The sequence below is a fragment of the Microcebus murinus genome, chromosome 12 (assembly GCF_040939455.1).
Source record: "Microcebus murinus isolate Inina chromosome 12, M.murinus_Inina_mat1.0, whole genome shotgun sequence".
NCBI classification, from domain to species: Eukaryota; Metazoa; Chordata; class Mammalia; order Primates; family Cheirogaleidae; genus Microcebus; species Microcebus murinus.
In genome coordinates, this window is record NC_134115.1 from 44,312,028 (window position 1) to 44,329,481 (window position 17,454).

At 37.1% G+C, this 17,454-nt stretch overlaps 1 protein-coding gene across 2 annotated transcripts in view; it reads left to right on the forward strand.

Annotated features, from left to right (window-relative positions):
* Nucleotides 1-17,454, forward strand: part of SH3GL2 (SH3 domain containing GRB2 like 2, endophilin A1) — a 211,436-nt gene that overhangs the window by 51,675 nt on the left and 142,307 nt on the right. The gene's annotated exons all lie outside the window — the stretch shown is intronic.

Consider the following 17,454-nt stretch of genomic DNA (forward strand, 5'->3'; position numbering starts at 1 on the left):
CTGGCCCAGTCAAGCATTCTTCTAGAAGCAGAGGCCTGAAACTGTGGCCCCCTTGCCTATGGTGACTCACTTGGAGAATGAAAGGTAACAAAAATGAAGTGTTAGCAAGCAGACCCCATATGATATCTGGCTTTTAAAATTAGAAATAATAATTAAAGTAATCATAATTACAAGGTGTTTTTAATGTAGTCATATTGGCATGAACATTTTACTTTGAGGGTGTAATTTGTAGGTAATGCTATGAATATCATCAATTAAAAAAATAAATGGTTGTGGCTATGCTCTGATGGCATTTTGAGAAGGTATTCATTATCCTACCATGCCCTGTCATCCGTCTGTGATAACTGTGTAAATAAAGGCTAAAAATCCAGGTAAACCTCCTGAGATAGAGGTTCCAGATGGCATTAGCTAAAAAGACACCTGGCATCCAGAGTGGCTATGTGGCTCTTTGTACACAAACTGTGGAGATTATTTGTTTTGACTGCTCTAGTGACTCAATAATGTATTAATAGCAGTGTTCTGGGAAGATTTGGCTTTGGCCTCCTCTTTACTGTATTTTAACATCTTTGTATCTCAGGTTTCTTACTTTTCCCCTGCTGTTGCACAGAGTGGTTGTGACGATGAGTGCAGAAAGGTTTAAGATCTCTAAGTCCTCTAGGGCCAAGGGAATGATATCCCTTTTTTGTAGTATAAAGCACAAGTTATTAAGTATCTGGGCTCACATGACTATGATTCCATGGTTAAGTAAGTTACCCTCATCTGAGTCTGTTTTCTCTGTTGCTTGCACATGATTATGATATTCAATGTAATAAGTTGCGTTTTAAATGAGCCAAAGTAGATCAAGCATTTAGCATTGTTATTGGCACATGGACATTCACGAAGTATTGGCTGGATGCAGTGGCTCACACCTACAATGCTAGCACTTTAGGGGGCCAAGGTAGTAGGATCACTTGAGGCCAGGAGTTCAAGAACATCTGGAGCAACATTGCCAGACCCCATTTCTTAAAAAAAAAAAAAAAAAGTCTGGTGTGAAAATTTATCTGGCTATTGTCATATACACCTATAGCTCCAGCTCCTTAGGAGGCTGAGACAGGAGGATCACTTGAGCCCAAGAGTTTGAGGCTGCAGTGAGCTATGATTGATGATGCCGCTGCACTCTAGCCTAGGTGACAGGGTGAGATCTTATCTCAAAAGTAGTTTCTTCCCCCACATAAACAGAAGCAAAAACAAAGACCATATGATCATCTCAATAGATGTAGAGAAAGCATTCGACAAAATTCAGCACCCTTTCATGATAAAAACCCTCAACAAACCAAGCCTACAAGGAACATATCTCTAATTATAAAAGCCATTTATGACAAACCCCCAGCTAACATCATACTGATTGGAAAAAAAGTTGAAAACATTCCCACTAAGAACTGGAATAAGACAAGGGTGCCTGCTCTCACCACTTCTATTCAATATACTGCTGGAAGTCTTAGCTAAAACAATCAGGCAAGAGAAAGAAAGAGTGTCCAAATCAGGACAGAGGAGGTCAAACTGTTTTTTTTTGCTGACAATATGATTTTATATCTAGAAAACACCAAAGACGACTCCAAGAGTCTCCTGAAATTGATATTTAAGTTGAGTGAAGTCTCAGGTTACAAAAATCAGTGTACACAAATCACTAGCATTCCTATATACCAATAAACAGTCAAACTGAGAGTCAAATCAGAGATTCAATACCATTCACAATAGCCACAAAGAAAATAGAATACCAAGGAATATACTTAACCAAGGAGGTGAAAGATCTCTACAAAGAGAACTGTGAAATACTGAGAAAACAAATCACAGACAACATAAACAAATGGAAAAACATATCAGGCTCATGGATCAATAGAATTAACATTGTTAAAATATCCATACTGCCCAAAATGATTTACAGATTCAGTGTAATACCCATCAAAATACCAGTGTCATTTCACAGATCTAGAAAAAATTATTCTACACTTTGTTTGGAACTATAAAAGAGTATGAATAGCCAAAGCAATCTTAGGCAAAAAGAACAAATTGGGAGGCATCACATTAGCAGACTTCAAACTATATTACAAGCCTATAGTAACCAAAACAGCATTGTATTGGCACAAAAATAGAGACATAGACCAATGGAACAGAACAGAGAACCCAGATATAACACTGTCCACATAAAGCCAGCTTATCTTTGACAAAGCAGGTAACAGTATCACCGGGGGAAAGAAGCCCTATTCAATAAATGATGCTGTGAGAATTGGATAACCACATGAAGAAGAAAGAATCAGGATCCCTATCTCTCACCACTCACAAAAATTCATTCAAGATGGATAAGAGATTTAAATGTAAAGCATGAAACCATGAGAATTCTAGAAGAATATGTTGGGAAAACTCTTCTAGATGCCAGCATAGGCAAAGAATTTATGAAGACTACCCCAGTGGCAATCACAGCAATAACAAAAATATTAAATAGACTTGATTAAATTAAAAAGCTTCTGCACAGCTAAAGAAATAATCAAGAGCAATTAGACATCCTACAGAATGAGAGAAAATGTTCACAAGCTACACATCTGATAAAAGGCTAATAACCAGAATCTACAAAGAACTCAAGCAAAAGAAAAAAACCAAACAACCCTATTAAAACAATAGGCAAAAGACATGAACAGAAGCTTTTCAAAAGAAGATAGACAAATGGCAAGTAAACATATGAAAAATGCTCAACATCAGGGATGTTCCCATAATTATCAGGGAAATGCAAACGAGATATCACCTTATGCTGGTTATAATGGCTTTTATCAAAAAGTCCAAAACCCATAGATGCTGGCGAAGATGCAGAAATAAAGAAACATTAATACACTATTGGTGGGACTGCAAATTAGTACAATCTCTATGGAAAATAGTATGGAGATTCCTCAAAGAACTAAAAAGAGACCTACCATTTGATCCAGCAGTCCTACTATTGGGCATTTACCCAAAGGAGAATAATTCATTTTATCAAAAAGACACCTGTACTTGAAAGTTTATTGCAGCACAATTCACAATTGCAAAGATAGGGAATCAACTCAAGGGCTCATCAAGTCATGAGTGGATTAACAAAATGTTGTATATGTGTGCTATGGAATACTATTGAGCCACAAAGAAGGATCAATGAATGCCTTTTGCAACAATTTGGATGGGACTGGAGACCATTATCCTAAATGAAGTATCTAAAGAATAGGAACAAACCCCACATGTAGTCACTATTAAATTGGGACTAATGGGTGAGCACACATATGCACAGAGGGAAGTAAAAGTCAGTGGTAATCAAGGAGGGAATGGGCAAAAGCATATCTAACGGATACAGTGAACACTTACTGGGTGATGGGCACACATGTAACCCTGACTCGAGCATAGGTGAAGCGATCCATATAACCAAAAACACGTGTACCCCTGTAATATTTTGAAATAAAAAATGGAAAATCTTCTCCCTGTGCCTTCACCTCCCCAAATGCCCCCAACCTAGATAGAATTTTTTGATTGGCTAGAAGTAGAGTAGGAACATTAATCTGTTTCTCAAATGCAAGCTTAAAAATGCTTTTGTTGTTCTGAATATTTGGGGGTGTGTGTGCACGCCCATTTATCTATCTGTATAAGTATGCATAAGTCTGAATTCTGTCTAATGAGACACAGCTGGCCTCGGTGACTTCATACCTGTTAAGATGTTAAGGTAAGAGTAGATAAGAGTAATAGCATGTATTTATTTGGAGCTAGAAGGCTCAGCAGCTGGCTTGGTGATTTTTTTTTTTTAATGGATAACTTTTTTGTTGTTGTTTTTATTGGATAGCTCTAATTTCAAGCAAAATGTTCTGGTAGATTTTGTCTACCTCAAGGGAGAATTGCATATTGGGCACTAACTATTAATGGGTGAAATCCTGCCAGCTGCCCTTTTATAGATCTTCAGTGTGAAACAAGGCTTTGTATAGGTTGCCAGCCAGAAATTGATCTTGGATCCGATTCCATCAGAGAAGCTTGATTATTTTTAGAAGTAATGCTCAACCTAGCACAGCATACGGTGATATATAATACCAACTGTTTATAAAAATCCATGTTTTAATTTCTAGAAAATTAAACCACTTTTTTTCCCTGATGTTTTGTTGTCCATCAAACTGTATGAAACTGCAGCAGAGTTCAGGATATGGCATTTGCAGAGGACTTGGATGAGTTGGGATGTTGACCTTCAGAATGTGAGGACTGCATGGTGTTCGGATGGCTGGGAGCCAGGAGACCTGAGTTCAAGCTCCAGTTTTGCCTCTCCTGAAGTGTGTGATTTTGGCCTAACAAGGCCCTTCTGGCTCTCAGAGTCTGTAGTTATTGAACAACTGGGTTGTATGATCCTTAAATTCCCATTATATTTTAATTTTAATAAATGTAGCTTCATGATAGAAATTAAATACAGTAAGTCTTTTTCCTAAAATTGTGATGATATCATAACTATTACAGCCATGCTGCTTGAGTGCTTTTAAAGGATTTTTTTTTTGGGAAAATGAGGTTTTTATGAAACCAAGATACTGATTTTTGATAGCCCAGCACTACATCTTTCCATGTTCAGTGTTTTATATTCAAAGAGCATTTTCAACTCACCTTAAGCATATTTCTTTCCTGTTTATCCAGTTTTTACTTTTTACTGATGGTCCACTGAAAGGCCCTTCTGAGCACACCTGGTCCAGGTGTTTCAGTGCAGTGAAGTCCTGTAGTCCTGTTCGTGCCATGGATTTCGACTTTCAGAGGCTTCCTTGAATATTTTTTTTTCTATATATTCTGACTTCTCTTAGACCACTGTTTAAAGTATGGACCACAGGGTATCTATCTGCAATAGAATCACCTGGAGGTGCTTTAAAAAGAAGGGTGTATTTCTGGTTCACATCTTGTTTTTACTGGTGCCAAGTCTCTTGGGGTAAGACTTTAAAATCCTCATTTTTTTTTTGCAAGCTTCCCAAGTGACTCTCAAATTTAAACTGGCCTCAAAATCACTGTTTTGAGGAATTGAGGGCTATATGTTTGTTCGTATTCTCAGGATCTGACGGATAATTGGAGTTCAGTGGATATTTTTTGTGCAGGTAGATCACTGTATGAGTGGATGTATTTGTGATAGTTAATTAGAAAGCTATAAAATCCTTTTAGCAGCCCTTTCATAATGAAGGCTCTGAAATATTTATTGAGTGAATGAATGAATAGTACTAATAAGGTAATGGAAGTAATGGTGCTCTGGTTGTACACGGATGTTTTTGACCTTGTATGCGCACGAGCACACACACACACACGCATGCACACATACACTGGGGGTGGGAGGGCAGGGTGTGTGTATGTCAGAAGCTTGCGGGAGAGCATATGCACTGGGTTTCAGTGCTAAGAAGGCCATCAAGTGGACTGATGAGAAAGGGCAGAGTGTGGTAGGTGAGTAAAAGTAAAAGGCACATGCTCTGACTCCTTGCCTTTTCTTGTTGTTGTTAGACATTTGTGGTGGTTACATAACACCAGTGGGGCCAGAGACAAGGACAAGCCCAAGATGCAGTGATTAAAGAAATTACTACTAAGTAAAGTTAATCTGGAACTCAATATTTCCTCAGTATATTATGTAATGACGTAGCCTTAGGAATTTCCAAATCCTATTCAGCAGATAGGAGGGTTGGAGGTGGGAGGCTGGTTCTGAAGCCTGGTCTCTTACCCACAGTTCTATGGGCAAGGCGGGGATGGACCCCTAGTAATTTCTTTAGTCATGGCCCCTTTGTCCTATAATGACTGTAAAGGGTTAGGACTCTATAACTGTTTAGGAACTTGGGTAGTCAGCATATAGATCCAATCAGAATGATAGAAAGGAAAGATACATAGCAATTGATGTAATGTGTTATCATTGATAGCATTAAAAAAGTGTCCAGAGCCTATGTATGCAGCAGTTGCTTGATGTTCTGGTTAATTTGAGTTATGGCAAAGGGATGGTGACTCTGTAGAGGGACGGATGAGAGGGAGAATTGAACTGATCTCTTACCTTAACCCTCGGGGACTGTTGTGTTAATAAAACAAGCCTAAAAATATGTACAGACTTAATAGCTAATAATGTATATATAGCAGACTCTTCACTGTTCTCACATTTCTTCTAAGTAGTTCTGTTTTGGGAAGTACATTTTGTTTTTTAAAAGAAAAAAAGAGGCCATTTTTAGTAATTCATTCTTCAGAGAGCAAGATGGATACTATCCAGCTCTGCCCCTCTTAGAATTCATAATAACCCCCTTTACACAATCCATGTTTACAATGCTCCTAACATGAATTATTTTTATAGTCTTCTGGGTCTCAGTTTTCTCATCTCTACAATGAGAGTTTTGTACCACAAATTGATCTCGGAAGCCTCTTTCAGCTCTAATCATTAGATTCTGGGTAAGAGTCTATATTTTCAAAATGGATAATCTTTTAGATTGAAATTGAATCTTTTAGAATGAAAGTCACACTTTGAATAATTTTAGATCTCTTTTTATCTTTAATCAATTCCGGATTTCTTTTTTAAAAATTTATTTTCCAATCTCCATCCCCCTCCTTGCCTAGATTTATTGAAAATATATTCTACAGTTTGTTTGAATTGCCATAGAAAGGCTCTGAGCATCTGGTCGAACTTGGTTTTTAGATAAATTATTTGTATTTCAAGGTTGGACCAACTGTAATTTCTACGAATTCCACGAAACCTACTCATGGTGGATGTCTATGCTATGCCATTCCCTCGGGTTTCATTGCAGTGATGATGACTGTGGTAGGAGCCCGTGCTTGAAAAGAATGGAGAGAACAGGAGTCTGTGCATAAATGGCCTCTGGGAACCTTGGCTGCAGCTTACTCCTGGTTTTGTCATGGATGGGCTTGTATGACCTTGGGGAGGTCACTGAATGTCTTTTGGCCTTTGTTCACTTATCAGTAAAATGAGAGGGTTGTTACTAGGTAAGCATTAAAATAAAGGAAATATTAATAATACTCACCTTGGGTGCTTCAGTTTACTAAAATGCCTTCTTCATTGAAGAAATTATACCAATCACAGTTTGAAAGTAACATAAACTTATATTCTAAGTCAGTAAACATTGGCAATCCAAACGTGGAATAGAGTACAAGAGTGATTCCCCACTGGATATGTAAGATGGTGTGTGGAAGTATAGGAAAAATATAATAGAATGCAGTATATCTACATATTTCTTAGAAATGTGTTATATTTTGAGTTAGTGTAGTAGGATGTATATAGTTTATATATAAAAATATTGGGGACCTGAATGCTGAAATTTTTTTTACTGATTGGGGTTTATATTCAATGTTAGGAGACCACAGGGATAGATAATATGTATTTTTTACCCAAATGAATATGTTTGATTAGGACATTCCAGTTTCTGATTGTTGAGTAACAGTATCTTCTCCTTTTCCTTGAGAAAGATGATGATACAAAATAATTGTTTGGGTGTGTCCAGTTCAGCAAACCTTTCTTTGAATACTATGTATTTTGGGGGCTTTTGAAAGGGGAAGTGGGTTTTAAGGATGCAGTTCTTGCTTTTATAGCATATAGTTAAAGTAAAAACAACAGCTTAGTGTTCTGATACCCTTTCTTGCTCAGGTCTTTATGTTCACCTTGGCACAGGATGTACCTGGTGAACCCTGGCCATTCTAACTTTTCCGATTGCTGTCTCTCTTGCTGTCCCTTTCTGGGTTTTGTTGTAATGTAAATCCACCGACAAGACTTCTGGCAGTTCTAGATGGAAAATACTATATAAATACTTAATTTGTCGGTGAGTGGTTTCTGTTCTGGATAAAGCACAGCCACACTGTACTGGATGTTCACATAAGCTGGGCTGGACGACAGCATTAGTGAGTTTGTGCTCTGAAGCCACTCGTGTTCAGTGTTTTGAATACCACCCCCAAGCATAGTGTCTTGGTTTCTGTGGAACCTTAAAATGTCCTTTATTTTCCAACTGTCCATTCTCCTCTGCAAGCATTACTATTTTCTATCCTTTTCCTGAAAATGAGCTTTTTAGTCTCCCAATTCATAGCTGGAGAAGTCTTACTTTGAAAAGTAGAGAGGTTGATGGCTTCAGGGCTGTATCTCTTTATATGCTTATGTTTACATTTTTGAAATTGATCTAAGAAATGTCAATACTTTGTTATAGTTTTGACATGTATCTGATAATTCCTTTCTGGACGTGTTAAAATCTTAATTTCTTTGGCAAGAGCATTTTCTTTTTAGGTTGATCATCTTTTCAGTATTCTTTCTGAAAACATTTTAGTAGAACTTTTAAAGGCTTTTCTTAATCACATAACAACATAATTCCCTATATAAATTTTTGGGGAAAAATCAATCAGAGGGTTAGTGTAACACTAATTAATGAATGTCATTGGCTCTAAAATTGTCTTTGAACTTAAAATTTATCAAATTTTAGTGTCAGAAATAAAATATTACAGATTACCTTTTCATTATAAAAACAACTTATCTATGACAATAAGGAAAATAATATAAAAATGCACAATCTCTAACACAACTGTTTTTAGTTTTGCATGATATTTTTCATCTTTGTTGACATAGCTACACATCACTTATTTGAATTACAGTAATTTTGTATTTTTGATTTTTGCTACTGTTTATATAATCACTATTTTAATTTTTACATTAAATACTACGTTAGATACCATACAAATATCATTGTAGTTGCTACTTAATGGGTTATCCGGTTGATTTACTATAATTCATATTGTTAGAATTTAGGTTGAATTTTTTTGACATTGCAGATGATGTTGTAGGGAACATATTTTTGCCTGTGGGGTTTTCCTTTTTAGGATTATTTCCTTAAATTAAATTTGGAGTTTAAATTTAGAATTACTGGGTCAGAGTTACTTTTATGGCCCTGAAGGTAATATTCTGTTTTATACTTTTTTTATACTGTTTTATACTTTTAGAAATAGTTTTTTTCTTCCAACCAGAGCACAAATGACAGGTAAGGTTTTAGTTTTAAACTTTAAACTAAACTAAACTTTAGTTTTAAACTTATATGACTCCTCCATTTTAAAATGGAGGAGTCATATAAGTCATTTATGTTCTTCATGCATCCTAAAGAATTTGTACTCTTAATGTGTTCCTGCTATTTGGGGTCTGCCTGAAATGGTTTCTGTTAGGGGTTTCTGCTAATTAAATTGAATTGGTCCAGTTTTGTAGGAAACAGGTAGCTTGATGATAGTGTTTTTATTCCTTCATTGCTGGATAAATTTTCAACGAAAAAGGGAGGATATTAGCTCAGGAACAAAAGTAGTTTGGAGTTCTGCTGTGAGTTTTAAGGAGCCATCACTTGGAGCTTGCCAGCTCTGTCTTTTCCCTCTTGTGGCCAGCTGTCATTGGTCTTTCATGCTGCCTTCCACTTTGTCCTCAAAGGCTTTCCAGTGCTCTCTGGTGTCAGTCTTGCTTCTCAAGTGAGTGTGTCCTCAGGGGTGGAGCTGGGCAATCTGGGAAGCTAACTCTGACGTGGGAATGCCAGTAGAGTATGGCTGTCTGGAGAATGTGGGTACCTGTCCTGCCCTGCGGGAGTGAACTGGAAATCCCTCAGGGTCGCTGTAAGCCTGGTCCATTGATGATACCCTCCAGTGTGGGAAGATACCACTCTGAATGACTGCACTGCCGCCAGTGATGTTAACAAGTCTTCTGAGAGACCCTGTAAATGTGTAGGTAGCTGCTTTGGATGTGTTACATGAGGAAGCAGAAAACAAATGGTCTAGATACTGTGCAAGTATCCTAAAATTTTTGTACATGATCCAAAATAAAGCTATTTATAATAAAGTATAAATAGTTGTAGCAGGGTATGGTGAGATTAAAAGGTATCTTTTCTCTTTTTTTCTATTTTGCACCAAAATGTTCTCTAGTGTTTTAGCACATTTATAGTAGAGTTTTGAAGTTATTTTTGCAAACTAGATACCAAGGATTCTAAAGTCTGTGAAGTGAAATTGAAGGAAGAGGATTTGAGATTCTGGTTAAACCACTGGAAGGGGAAGATGACAGTGGCAAGCTTTTGTCTGCTTATCTCCTGGAGCCGAAATGGGCACTCTGCCCATTTTTTTATATTCCCATATGAGTGGGTTCTAAGATCTTTTTAGGGAAGAAGTGACTGTTCAGCTTAAAGAAGATTTCTCACTATCCACGTCATTTAGGAAGCTAAAGCACAGTTTTGGGGTATGCAGACGTGCCTTCAGTGTCCTTTGGCCATTGCTTTCTGTACTCTCCACTGCCATGATGTATATCCTGAATGACCAGTTCCGTTTTTCTGCTCACAAAATCCCAGTTCCATTGTGTATATCTTGTGTGCAGCAGTAGAGCACAGAGGTAAAGAATACTGGTTCTGGACTCAGACTCTTGATTTTGAGTCCTGGATGGTTCTGTGATTTTGGGCTCTCTAAGGCAACTTCCTCGTCTATACAGTGGAGGCCACAGAATACCCACTTGCAGGATGGTTGTGAGGATTAAACTGGTTAATACTAGTGAAGTCATGAGCACAGTGCTTGATCTGTCATACCTGTAGTGATGATGATACATGTATGATAAATCTTCTAGGGTAGGTTTTTTTCCTCATTATCAATGTATTCCTTTTAATTATAGGAAATCAGAAAAATACAGAAATGTACAAAGAGGAGAATAAAAATAACCTGTAACTCCACAAAAGATTTGCTTTTTAAGTCTTCTCTGATAATGAAATAAAAGGTGTTTGCCATTTGAGGAAGTAGAGGTGTCTATAAATGAGGTGTTTCCGGTACTCCTGAAATAGATCCCCCTTTTCTATTAATACCTGTTCCTAGCACAATACTGGGCTGATTGCCACTCAGTAGAGTTAGTAGCTTCATGTCTTGGTTCTACTGCTAAATTTTGTGACTTGGTCAAATCACTTAATATGTTTCTATGTATTCTTTAAGGCTAAAGACAGGGGTTAGTTTAGCTTTGTCATTCTTTCTTCTCTTAACCTTTGACTTATTTGATCTATAGTTTTGTTGATTTCCTTTTTATGTCTACAACGAATGGATCCAAGATGACTTTGCACATCTCAGCTAACAAATTTTGAGTGCCAGTTAAGTGCTAGACACTCTTCTGGCCCTGGGAATTACAGAACCTGGGAGGTAAGGAATAAAGGAGAAAAATGAGTGGACCCCTTACTCCTTAAGGTTCTCTGAGGATTTCCTGCTTGCTCCCGACTCAAGTTGAGGAATGTTACTGGAAGGTTTGGAAGGATGAAAGCCACACATTGACCATTGCTGTTTTCTCTAGCTGCCATTTATCAGCCAGGTAATGGCAACAAGTAACCAAGAGGTCCTAAATGCAGTGACTAAGCTGCATATGGGCACATGACCTGCCAAGGTATTCAAATACAGCAACACTGAAGCTTTACTTCCTTGGCACAAAGTTTGCTTACTTTATCTCTTATTCTATGAAAATCACAGCAAAAAGATATTACTTAGGGTTGGATGTTGGGCTTTCTGTGTTTGCGCACACACATGCAGGTGCTTGTGTATGGAATATTATGCTGGGATTTTTAAAAATATGTTCCTTAAAAAGAAGTATCTAGTACAAAATAGATTGAGATGACTAACCTGCATTTTATCTCTGTATTTCTAAATCCTAGCACAGCCTGCCACCATAGGTAGCATGGGAGTGTTCAATAATGGATGGATAGTCTGTGTCATGAACAACCTGCCTTGACTTCCTTGGAATTCCCAACATATTATACCACACCCAACTCCCATATTCCCAAACAATATTGTATTGCTATTTCAGTGAAACTATTTGTGCAAAGAACTTTATGATGTACGACAGCATGGCATAGCCTAATCTATCATTCCGTTCTCTACGTTGATCATAACTTTACAAAATGACTTCTTCACTGCTGGAATCATGCCACAGTACAACTTCCAGCAGTTTAGCTGTTTCGATAATGTTAAGGGAATTTAGATATCATTTTCTTTTGGTCCAGGGAGATTATTTTCCCATTGTGCAAGTTTACTGCCATAGAGTTAATAACCTTCACCCTCATATCAAGTCAAACAGTTAAATTAGACAATGGGAAACAATTTTTCACTGAGAAACAATTTTCACTGGGAAACAATTTTCAGTGAACATTTAATTCAGATACTGTTCTCTTGTGTCAACTGAACTGATACTAGTTACCTAATCCTTGACATAGTCTTTAAAGCCAAAACCAAAATTAAGGCCAGTTGTCTCTATTTATTGTTGTTACAATTGCTGGCACTACTTTTCCCTGGTGGTTGTCTTTATGGTTTTAAATTTATAACTATTCTAGTGTGTTGTACCTTAGTGCAGAACAAAGGCTTTTGTGTGTGTGAATGTGTTATTGCTAAAGTTTCTTATGTGTTGCTTCTAGTAGGATCCTGCTTTAACCTTCTGATTGCAAGAAGGGAAAAGAATTAAAAAGATGAACTTAGTACATGATGTATTTATTGCTAAAATGGTCTCTTCTAAGAAGAACTGAAGTTGTTGGGTGGATTGTGCAGTAAATTGGGGCTTTTTTGGTTTGATAGCTTTTGGACATTAGAACAAACATTTAATGGTTAATTCAGGTTATGGTTATATTTCAGCCCAATGGTTAAGGCCATATCATGGCTTTGACCACATATTAATGATCATTACTACTTGAGTAAGTGTTGCTGGTAAATGGAAAGTGGTTTGGATGTGGCCATCAGAATCAGGCCCAGACAGATTATTTTCAAATTCCCAGTCTTACATAAGAGCTGCTTTGGAACTCTGGGGACTTTTTCTGAATGCCTGTAAATCCCTGCTCATAGATCCCTGTAGCACTTGTTGTTCTGTTTATTATCTGTTGATATGTCTTTGCTCTTCACACAATTGGCAACTCGTAAAGCCAGGAACTTTGTTGTAACATCAAACAAAGTTTGTTGTAACTTTGAATAAATAAATTCATATGAAAGACAGAAGTCCACACTGGCCTTCATAAATTCTGTCTCTTTTATTTACTAGCTGTGTGCCTTTAGGCAAGTGTCTTGTCCCTTCTGAGCCTTCACTTCCTTATCAGTTAAAGTGGGATAATCTCAGAAGTTATTGCTGATGTGTTCAAAACAACCCCAGTGATGGTTTTGAGGGAATCATAACATGTAATGACATGCCTAAATCATGCCTGTGTTCCTCGCAGGTGCCCAAAGGGTAGTTGTTACTCATGTCATTATTACTGATAAACTAGATCAAATATTGGATTTCTGTTCATCCAGCTTACTTTTTGATCTTGAAATGCTGACTTCATAAGACTGAGTTTTGCAAGATGTTCCAGAGAGGCCCTTAAAATTTTCTCATCCCCCCCAGCACATTTTTAAAGTTAGTATCAAAAAATTCTTTGTGCTATTGGATGTTCATTTGTTATTCATCCATTATACAAATATTTATTTTGTTTTCTGCTGTATTCCAGGCCCTTGGCTGAGAGCTAGAGATATGTAACTCAACAAAACAGGCAAGTTTTCTGTCCTAATGGAGCCCCTTAGTTAGTTATAGTAGAGACAGAAGAAAAAGTCAACAAGTAAATGAAAGCATATTCAGTTGAGAAAATTGTCACACAGGAAACCAAATGATGAGGTGTAGACCAGTTGGGGGAGATGGAAAACTATTAATATTTTGTATACAGTGGTGTGAGAATGCCCCTTTGAGAAATGACATGTAAGCTGAGATTTAAAGAATGAGATGGTGCCACCACACTCCTCCTCTTTGTGGGCCTGGGAGACCTGCAGAGCTAGGGCTTCTTGCCTTGTGGGCTTCACTGTGGTCCCCTCTGCCCTTTGAGCTAACATCAGCAAGTAGGCGGGCCTCCCTTCAGCTGAGTTGCCACCCTTTCCCCGGCAGAGGGTCCCACCAGCCATCCCTCCCCAGTAGCTTACAGGCTCCCCCCACCAGACTGGGGAGGTCTGACTTCTCTCCATTTCTCTAGATCTTATACTTTAATGGACACTGGGGTTTTGTCAGAACCACATTGTTGAATCCTGCTCTGTCTGTAGATTCTGATTCAAGTAGGCTCGAGTGTTTTCATTTCTAGCAAGTTCCCAGGTGAGGTTGATGCCCCTGGTGTAAGCACCAAACTTTGAGGGCTAATAATGGCTTTTTACCCTTAGACAAGTAAGTTTATGTCTATCATCCATTTTATCTATTAATATAAAATAAATATTAGAGAGCTGACAATTATGTAGTGCTTACCATATGACAGGCCCTATCCTAAGTGCTTTGCAGATGTTATGTCAGTAATATATATAGTATATTTTGAGATATGTTATAATGTTTTTCTCTGTGCAACTGCTGAGGATTTGGAGGCAAGAGAAGTTAAATGGCTTCAAGGTCATTTTGCCAGGAAATAGTGGAGCTGGGATTTGAACAGGGACAATTTAGCTCCATAGTCTATATTCTTAATGACTAGGCTAAAACAGAAGCAGTGGTAGTGTATATTTTCTAGGGTTTTTTTAAGTGAGAATAATCTAGGTAGTAGGCTGACATGGTTTTTCTTAAGACGTCTTTCTCTTATTATTCCATTTGTAAATATGGAGGCTAAGCTATTAGTTATTAAGCCCTCTGGTGCATTAAAACACTGTTTAGGGAGTGACTTTTGGCAGGAGAGGCTACTAGCCGAGTGTAGTTTTTGTAATAGTTGTTCTATAAAGGTATGTTGAATTCTCGATTGTAAGAATTGCAACCATCACCATTTTCTCTTGTGACATTTGATTGTTCAAAGAGGGCACAAAAAGCATAAACTACAAAAGGGCACAGAAAGCATGAACTACAAAAGAAAACAGTAGTAAAATGGACTTCATCAAAATTCAAAACTTTTGTTCTTTGAAAGATTCACCTGGGGAAAAAGGTAAGCCATAGACTGGGAGAAAACGCTTGTAAAACATAAATCTGATAAAGGCTTGTGTTCACAATAAACTCTTACAACACATTAAACAGACAATTAAAATATGTGCAAAAGATTTGATTACACGTGTCATGCAAGAATATGCTTAAATGATCAATAAACATGAGATTTCAGGGAAATGTGTATTAAAGCCACAGTACTACTAGATACTCATTAGAATGGCTAAAGTTAAAAAGACTGTTAATACCAAGTGTTGGCGAGGATGTAGAGCAACTGGAATCTTTATACATTGTTGGTGGAAATACAAGTTGGTAAACACTATGGTAGTATCTAGAAGATAAATGTAAAGTTGCCTTATAACTCAGCAATTCAACTCCTTAGTATTTGTCAAAGAGTAATTAAAACATGTCTGTATAGACTTTTATGTGAATATTCATAGTGGTGTTATTCTTAATAGTCGAAAGCTAGAAACTAATTGTGGTATATCTGTGCTGTAGATGGAAAAAATCCAAGCCCTGAAATATTTGAAAGAAGTTTATTTTGAGCCAAATTTGAGGACCATGACCCAGAGCCACTCTCAAGAAGCCTTGAGCAAGTGGGCTCGCTGTAACTGGGTTACAGTTCAGTTTTATACATTTTCAGAGAGACAAAGGTTACAGGCAAGGTCACAAATCAATACATGAGAGGCATACATTGGTTTGGCCCAAAAATGTGGGACATCTCCAAGCGGGGGCTTACAAGTTATAGGTGGGTTTAAAGATTCTTTGGCTGGCAATTGGCTGAGAGGGTTAGACTTTATCTAGAAGACCAGAAAGGATATGCTTATTTTAAGATAAGGTTGTGGGCACTCTGGGAGGTCCAGACAGGAGGACATTTTAAATTTACAATAGGCGCCTGCTAGGATGTTTTAAGATGCTTTAAATTTAAGAATAGGCGCCTGCTAGGATGCTCAGTTAAGACATTTTAGATTTATGATAGGCATCTGCCAGGATGCTTGAGTTAAGACAGGGGCTTCTTATCTTTTAGGTGATGTTAATGCCATACCAGAATCAGGTCAGGAAGTAAACCACTGCTTCGTTTGGTTAACAAAAGCCGCTTAGTGGGAATTTACCGTTTGTCAGCCTAACCCTGCTGGCCTCCTTACCATTTGCCAGCCTAACCCAGCTGGCCTCCTTAGGAAGGAGTTTTTAGCAAAAAAATTAGAGTTCAGTCCTCAGTGCTATGGAATACTACTTCACAACAAAAAGAATAAAATATTAGTACATGAAAATACATAGTGAATTTTAATCAAAATTATGCTGAGTGAAAAAGGTCAAACCCAAAAGAATAAATACTGTCAAATTTCATTATATGAAACTCTAAAATTGAGAAAACTAGTGATAGAAAGCAGACTGATGATTACCTGGGCTGGGAGTTGGGAGCCAGTGTCAATTGGAAGAAGTACCAGGAAACTATTTAGTGTGATAGTATTGTTATATTTTGAATATGGTTATAAGGTTGTGTGCAGGCATAAAAATTAAAGTATAAAATTAATTTGAATGACTTTTATTATAATTTATTATTTTAATTGATATTAATTTGGGAAATTATAAGTTGTACCTCAATGAAGGAAAAACATTTAAAAATATATGGTTTCTGGCAATTTATCTTATTTGATTCTACTATTGAAGCATCCTACAATGTTTCTTCACTAAATATTATAATAATGGATTATTTTTCTAATCATTTTATATCTTGTTCTTTTACTAGTCATTATGTGGCTAGAGAATTTGGAAAGTGGTTACTTTTTTCCTTTCTCTCTTTTTTTAACCATATGAATCCAATTTGCAGGTCCTGTATTTCTTTTTCTAAGAGCACTATTTCCACTATGAAAAGACTGGACAGGTTTATGGGACATATTTTTTGTTTTGGACCACGGAGCTTGTGCTTTATAATATTAAAGAAAGCCAATGTCATTTGTATTACCTAAAAAGAACCTTTTTCAACTGGCTCTCTCCTCTGCGAAATATGCCCAGTACTGCCTACCTGCAAGGCTGTTGTGAAGGTGACCTTAGATGACCTATGCCAAATGTACCAGACAGCATATGGTCCTCAGCAGCCTGGTGGCTTTGCTGTAGTTTCCCCATAACACTTCTTATTTCTCAGAGCCAAGGTTAGGGAATATTTTGAAATGTTTACTTGAACAGTATTTACTGTGCCTATTTTGTTTGTTCATTTCCTTCCTATTACTGTGTCCTGTGTCCTTGAAATGGAGGCTACATTATACAAATATTCAGATCAGTTTTAACATACCATTTAAGCATAATGTTTTTTCTTTCAACATGCCTTATGTAGCATAATAGTTAATAGCATAGTATTTAACTTTTAAAATTGATTTCCAGGGGAAGAATGTAAACATAGAAAAGCTTCCTGTTAGAGATTGCCTAAATTTATGCATAAATTCTAAGTAAAATTCTGGAATTGAATTTAGATACCTAATTGTAGAATGCTTTTGATTATAAGAAAGTTGAAAAATGTTGTTGTTTTTTGCCTACATGTGTTCATTTAAAAATTA